The sequence below is a fragment of the Anguilla anguilla genome, chromosome 8, assembly GCF_013347855.1.
Source record: "Anguilla anguilla isolate fAngAng1 chromosome 8, fAngAng1.pri, whole genome shotgun sequence".
Taxonomy (NCBI): domain Eukaryota; kingdom Metazoa; phylum Chordata; class Actinopteri; order Anguilliformes; family Anguillidae; genus Anguilla; species Anguilla anguilla.
This window is the reverse complement of record NC_049208.1, coordinates 46,860,794-46,868,888: the sequence shown is the minus strand read 5'-3', so window position 1 is coordinate 46,868,888 and position 8,095 is coordinate 46,860,794. Positions and strand designations below refer to the sequence as shown.

At 40.7% G+C, this 8,095-nt stretch overlaps 1 long non-coding RNA gene across 1 annotated transcript in view; it reads right to left on the bottom strand.

Annotated features, from left to right (window-relative positions):
• The window catches only part of LOC118232992, a 27,844-nt gene extending 20,481 nt beyond the window's left edge, over positions 1-7,363 (bottom strand). The window contains exons 1-2 of the long non-coding RNA XR_004766436.1: positions 7,084-7,363; positions 2,862-2,907 (exon numbers count right to left, since the gene is read on the bottom strand). This is a non-coding gene — a long non-coding RNA (uncharacterized LOC118232992). The remainder of the gene's footprint in view (positions 1-2,861; positions 2,908-7,083) is intronic.
• Between the last annotated feature and the right edge of the window lie 732 nt (positions 7,364-8,095).

Below are 8,095 nucleotides of genomic sequence, written 5' to 3'. Positions count from 1 at the left end.
ACTGTCTCATATGCAACACCGTGAATATACTGCAGCTGCAATTGTATATGCTACTGCTGCTGCCGCTAATAATAATATAAATAAAAATAAAATAAAATAAAATAAAAAAGAATACTAATAATGTGCTTTCGAGTAGTAAAATAATTGCATCTAAAAAAATTTCACGTTTTGTTTTGGACAATTCCCATCTTCACTCCACTCCATTTATTATTGTTGTTGTTGTTGTTGTTGTTTTCATTATTATTATTATTATTATTATTATTATTATTATTCAGAAACGCATAAATTGATTTCATACAAAAAGTACTCAACATTTTTAAAGATTATTTTACACCCAGCAGTGCAGTATCTGAATATTAGATTTAAAAATACAGATACCATGACTCGTGAATTCAAGAACAATTCAAAGTTTGTTTTCAACATAACTTAACTTTGCCGAATTGGAAAACTAACGGTTTATGTCATTTAAACGTCCTATATGAACTAACCACAAGTGCCAATATTCAGCACCTTCTGAAATGGACAGCAGCCCCCATTAATTTACCGTTGAACTACGCGAGTGAGCGGCACGCCCGTCTCGTGCAACACACATTTTAACATCCTTAAAATTTCTAAATTAAATTTCAAAGCTAAGCATTTAAGTATAAGTAAACACTGACATATTAACATTAATAACTGTCAATTACTCGTGCATGAATCATTGCTATCAGAGAGGATTTTAACAAGCTCCCTCTCTCTCTCTCTCTCTCTCTCTCACACACACACACACACGCACACACGCAAATACATGCGCACACACACACGCTTGCTCACACATATGCACCTTATCTTTCTGGCGGGAGAGGGCGGGACTCCCGGCCCCTTAGTCGCAGTAGTAAGAGGATTCCAGTTGTGTCCGGTTCCGACTCGCCTGCTCTCGAGCACGCCGACCCACCGACTGTGAATCATCTCGAGGCGCCTCTTCTCTTCATTCATACCCTCAAAACTCCTGTCATGCGTCCTGCTCTACCATTGGCGGTATCAGTGGAGTGACGTATTTATCCTGACGACACACCTATACTCATTTTTAATTGGCATTTTGCATTAGTCTTATTTGGAGGGGGTGCTGACTGCGGCCTAATTAATCCCTGCACTATCCGGAACCGTTTGAACACCCCCATTATTTAGCTGAATCTTGGATAGCGCCCGGAGAGTTACGTGGAAACGGACGAAAGATAATATTTCCTCATTACAGCTAAGGGACCTTCACTATCAAACGTTTCAAGAACATTGCTCTATCTAGAAATATGTGTATAATCATATGTAGGCCTGAGCAACATTTAAAGTTCAATATATCCCCAGCACACTATGCGGATTTGGACAGCATTCTTACTGCACCAAACGCTGGGGGGAAACTAAACGTAATACGCGGATAATTTCATTGTATGCCATCAAAATATGACTATTAGCCACGTCGTGTTATATTTTACTATATTCTTACAGCCATCCACTTCCTCTAAATTTAATTCGATCCTTTGGCCGAGCCAATCTACCGTCGTCATAGGCACCAATTAACTAAATCGATTTATCTCAGAATTCATAACCCATAGAGGTCTAATTCTGTGTAGTGAACATGAGCAGTTGGAAAATTGTTTAATTTGGAGAATAAAGAACAGAACTCAGTGCATTCTTTTTTCAAAATAGTGGAGCCATTTACCAACCGAATAAAATGTATTGTTATTCACGAAATTGTAATAGGAAATTGCAAACTGTTACACTAATTTTAATTCTAGCTTTTGTCATTGGTTTCGTGTATACTTGGCAAAATGTTCCCTAAAAGACCAACAGTGTTTGTATAATTGTTGACTAACAGTTTACGTGTGCCTTGGTTTTAGTTCATTCTGGCAAAGACAGTATATTAAAATGTAGGCCCAATACTACTTGCCTGGTGGGTAATGACGGAATCACCTTTATTTTGTGTGGGAGGGCGTGGGTTGGCACTAGAAAATCTAGCCCAGTTGTTATACGAATGTGTGAGCTTGCGTATTTTGTTTATGCATAAATTAAATCTTGAACAGATTGATTTTTACTGATTTGACATGGGCCACTATAAATATGTGCTTTATAGCAGCGATGTGGTTGTAATGCAATGTCAGACCTCTTAGCTATAGCCTACATAAACCCACCTCTGTAAATCGATCTCAGTGGCCTGTGTGTACTTAATTGCTTCAAGGCTCCAGTCGAAATACTTTACTTTCACCCTTCGCGACTGGACCACTGCCAAAATACCAAATAAACAACTCTTCAATTAACTAAAAGGAAATCAATCACAAGAGCGATTTGCAATATATTTTCGCCAGTCCAATTACAAAAAAAAAAAAAAAACACTTTAGCATGCTGAGATCATTTAAAATGGAAATATAAATGCGTTAAATGCATGCTCAACATGATAGTAAAACATAAACGTGAGATAAATACGCCCCTATAACTTTATGAAAAACAACTGCATGTAAAAAAAGAAAGCTATTCTGGAACAAACTAGGCTATGTCGTCACGCAGCTTGACAACATGACGGACCAAAAACACATCATGGGTGGAGATATACATTTAAATATTTTTAGTTCGAAAATCTTAAGGATAACGATAGTTGTGACATACATTTATTATTTAACAACATACGGGTTGGTTAATATTGTTGCGCCTTATACCAAAACACAGATGTAGTATGTGCCGTGTGTAGCACACCCGTTCACACCGTGAAGTGGCAGGTTTCATTGTGCGGATTTAATGATAGTTCAGGCCTAAATGAACACACGATAAATACAGGCTTCCATTTAAACCGCTGATTTTACATGTCGAGTGTCTGGGGAAAATGTTTTTACCTGTGCCGTGTGGCCCGTCCCTCCAGAAATGTTCTTTTGCGAGGTCCTGAAAAACATCAAGCATCCAATCATGTTTTTGTTAACTCCAGCGCACATATATGATACCTGTTCAAATCTTCGTGGGCCTACCGGTACGCAATTCGCACATGTACCATTCTTCCCTGGACGTTAATCTCTGCATTGATCTCACGTGACGTAGGCAAAGGAGCCGAGCACACTAGCATCCTTCAACTGACGTTCGTTTACCTCTAATTACAATGATGACTTTTTCGCGAACTGCGATACACTGCTGCTGATTTAAACGGATACTGGGGGAAACGTTCCAGAGTAGATTTGTGTGCTTAAAAGTGTTCGTTGGCAATTCACGATGGAGGAAAGCACACGAAAACCACACCCGCTCTCACGTGAGCAAAAAAGCTAAATTAAATTAGCCTTTGCTCATGCGCTTTAATCGAAACCGAGGTAGGCCCCCTCCGACACCCCCAATAACAGTTGATTGTGTATGGAATTGTTTCAGCAGGTGTGGGCTACCGACAGCGTGTTCATTCAAAGGCCCGTGCAGTAAAACGCTGTCTGTAAAATTATTCTCTTCCAGTAGAAGCATAAGACGCCTCGGATTGTTCCGCCCAATTTGTTGAATTGTACTTTGTGTTTATCGCTGCGTTCAAGTAATAAAAATCGGGCAACCGAGAATATCACACGCATCTTTACATTGGCACTGCATATGGTACTTCATACATGAAGTTTAAAATTCAATACTAAATCAAATTTCTCCCTTTCCAGCCTAAGACTTTCCCCATTACAAATGAGATCATATCTACGGTATAGTGCTATCTGTTGGTCCTGGTTCTGAACAGGTGACTATTACCTTCGGTCACCCTAGACAACTTCAATTAAGACAGGTGTAGGCTAGAATAAATCACTTGTTTTTGTTTAAACCGCCTTTATTGATAACGAAATCAAGGATTTTCCGTCTCTACTGGCCGACCTACAGTTTAAAACGCTTAATGGGAAACAGGCGTATGATGTCGAAAGAATACGATCTAATATTGCCTTATCTTGTCGTAACTAATGGTTTCAGGCCATTTTAGCCACTGAAACAATTGTATGAAACAAGTGTCACAAAACCGAAAGGACCTTAACCTGAAATGTATTCATATAGCTATCTGCGATATAATTCTTGTACTTGTATGCTTTTTAAATGCATGTAGTAGCACCGGGGCCCCTTTCCTGCACTGCGTTAATATGTGTTTTTGCATTTGCTCAACAACCTAATGTGATTTGCAGCAGTGTTAGCGGACGCTATAGCCTCGCTGCCGCCTGTTACCGCCCAGTCATTTCAGTTATTTTGCTTACGGTGCCAAACATGAATTTAACTAACGTCTAATTAACAAAATGAACGCACACTGACTGGAAACACCACAGCCAAAAAGCTTTATTCAATACACGCTTCAGAAAACAGACACACACTAATTCGGCTGCCATTCGTTTCAAGTAATGGAATATTCATAAATGTTACTGTATTAAAGCCACTCGTAGGCCAGACTGGGCGCATAACCAGACGTTGGCGTTGCGACGCGTTCACTGCACTTGTGCGATTCCACACAGCCAAGGGTTAATTATCATCGAGGCATTCTTAATTATTCATGACCTCATTAAGATCAGATAAACCTCAAAACCACCGCTCTGTGGGACCTCATGTATGTTAGACAAAAATACAGAAATCCTCACACAAGCCACAACTACAATAACATAATAATAATAATAATAATAATAATAATAATAATAATAATAATAATACCACAAGATAGTTAAGAAGAGTTCTATATAAAAAGTCGGGAAGGCTTCTAACCACAAAAATGCCTTGTAGCTAAACACGTTGCCGTGAAATCCTATGTGGCATACCCCCCTTTGTAACAGTAATTAATATTCAACGCAAACTCTCTCATTACTTTCACTTGGAGCTCGAAGGAAAGATTCTACCGCTCGCTGCCTGGAATCCACGGCAGGTCTTGACGCATTTCGCTGCCATAAAATCCAACTCCTTTTCCTTTTAAATAAACCTCCGAACAAATCAGATTAGAAAATGTTTAATCCCAAACGGATAATGCACCCCGTGGCAATTCGCTACGTTAAAGAGAGAATGGTAGACCTGCTAATCGTCGAACAAAACTTCACAGCACGCTGAAGGACCTGCTAACCAAAGGCCAAGTGAGAAACGGGATTTGCCTTCGACTCGCGTGCATTGAGGATTTTTCTGAACGTTCCTCTGGATTTCTATCAGCACACAACATAACCAAGGCCCTCAAGATTAAAATTTGTAAACACCTGGTACCAAAGGCTAGTTAAACTGTATTGCACACTGTGTAAAAAGGAAAGGTTTTATCATTCGCAGAAACAAACCAAATGCTGAGCTACAAAACAAAAAAATGGCTGTTTGTTTTCCATCAAAGGTTAAAGCAGGCCTTATGTAACGGTAAGATCTTCGCTTTTTAATCAGGCTGGTAAAACGCACGTGTCTCCGCACAGTAGCCTACGTCTCACAATCTTTGAAATGGTGGACAAATACATAGATTATTGAATATTTTTATTTCTTGTTTTTTTCCCTGCTATTTTTGGTTTCCAAATTATCTACATGCACCGAGAATGTTTTAATAGACAGAAAATAATAACAATATACAATTTTATCAATGTGAGACTTGCAAACCGTATGGTAGTAGTGCCGCAATAAAAAATATTGCCTTGCGTTTAGTTAAGGTTATTTTCACAAAACGCGGTCACAAATTGTTGCACACGTGTGTGGTCATGTAAACCGTGTTCTTGTAAGACACGGCTGAATGGATGACTGGTAGGCTATTTGGCGATATGGTCAATGCAGAATAAGTATGAACTTCTACAATGCCCAGGTTATGATTTTTGTCGTTTTTTTTTTTGCCCCTGCTCTTTCTCGAACTTGTCCTCGAGGTAACTGAGGTATAGGCCACGTAGAACACAAGGCCCGAATTTGCGCAGTGATATTTTCTTGACAGTTAACACCCTGGCGACAACAGACGCGCGTGGTCATTCTTTTAACGCAGTCTCTGATAAAGACAGTTTTAAAATAAACTTATCCATGTGTTAATTAACGAGTGTGCTACAGGCACACAACGCCATGACAGAATATATGTTGGGTAATGTATCTAGTGTTACACTCCGGAATTATTCAACAATATAGAAAACAACAACACCAACAACACCAATAATAATAATAATATTATTATTATTATTATTAATAATAATAATAATAATAATAATAATAATAATAATAATAATCAGCGCCATTATAATAGGGCAACCATACACTGATTGCCCTCTACTTTGTAGATACACTCAGAAGTAACATATTGGCTCTGGATTGCTCACGTAATTCCTCGCTAGCACATGGTCGTAAATACAGTGGATGCTCTTTTGTCCGTTGAGAGGTCTTGGTCGGCACGTCGCAGGGGTATTATTGCACGGGTTTCGTTAATCTCCTTCTAGACAGGCCACCCCTGCCTTACTCCGCCACAAATTGAGTTGCGAAGAGGAATGAGATGAAAGGGGAAGAGAGAGGCGTGAAGCTCGGAAAGGGGAACAACGCGTCCTCCAATAGACGAGATTTTAATCTGATCCGACGCTACCGTGACCTTCCAACTCGCCAACTCAATTCCCCTTAGTGTCGAACTTCGGCAGAATCGTCAAAGTCTAAGGATGGGGAGAAAGAACTCCAGCGAGGACATCTTTAGCCACGTTGCCAATTTACTATATCGAGCGTGCGTGTTGAAGCGATTTCTATACTTCGAAATTCTCACGTCAGCCCGTTTTGTAACGCAAATACATTTTTCACATCGGGTGCATTGTTCGTCCTGGTAGGCTGAGCAGCGTTCGGTGAAATATAAAAAAATGTACGCTAAGTAAATGAGACGACAAAGAGAAGAACGTTGGGCTTTTTTTCTTAATACATTTTCGTGTCATTTGAATTGCGACGATAGTTTTTCACGCAGCTAGAGGAGACCACGACTCCTGCGTACGACGCACGAGATGTAGCGCGTGCCATTCCAACGGAAGGGAAATGATGCCGGAGAAAGTGACTACATTTTCCTACAGTGAAGCAAAAAAAAAAAAAAAAAAAAGATACTGCGTTTTGGGTATCCTCGGTAAAAGGGCAAAAATGCAATATTCTCTCCAATTATGTCGCACTTACCCTCCCCTCGAAGACCCGCGATGATGTGAGGATTTGTCATACGCTTTCCACAGCCATCAACCGAACGATCCAGGCTACGGTGGATAAATGTGCTCCTGGGGTTGGCCCTCCCTTGGTCTTTCGCTTTGTGGCAGCGGCTCGCCGTGACGTCGCGCCGGCCCCGTCCATTCAGCTTTTCTCGACCGGGTTTCCCTGTTTTTTATTATCATGATTATTTCCCGTACAGATAGCTCTCTCCTCCCCTCAAGAGAAAGCGAAGTGAGCCGCTCGCTCGCTCCTCTCCCCCCCACACCCACCCTCCCAAGCCCCGGCGACACACCATCCCTTGTGTCAAAGACGGGTATGGACTTAACCACTTACGCCAAAAACACATATACCACCGCCAAGGCCCACCCCTAAATGACACAATGCGGTTGGATTCTTTTTGTCCCACCCTCTGAAATAAAGCAAGCGAGAATAATGCGGTGAAGTGAAGACATTGCAAACCTGTTCCCCGCCCATTGTGGACGGTCCCCCCACAGCCCCCTCCTCCCCGTGTGCCAACCGTACGTATGTCTGTCTTTTGCTCTGAACCCACCCATCTTCGCGGATTTGATGTGGGCACGCTGAACACACTGCTGTCCGTTAGTATGTCGGCGCGAAACGTTCTCAGCGTCCATTTTGTTTTACCTTGAGCTGTATCCCATTCTGGCCTTTCCCTGTGGACTTCTCACCTTATTTTCTCAGATCTGGCAAAGTGGTGGTACATATAGCACTACACTGTCATTGGTGTTACAGTATGGGCTTCAATGTATGGGGTCAACGTTATTAAAAACGGTGTAGGCCAACACTAAAGGAATATCAATTTAGTTTCAATGCCCCCTTTTTAATGTTCATTATTATTATTATTATTATTATTATTATTATTATTATTGTTGTTGTTGTTGTTGTTGTGTGCTTACATAATTTAGATTTCTAGATTTCAGTGTAGGCCTACAGGCCCACTAATGGGCGTTTGGGAAACCATGAACAT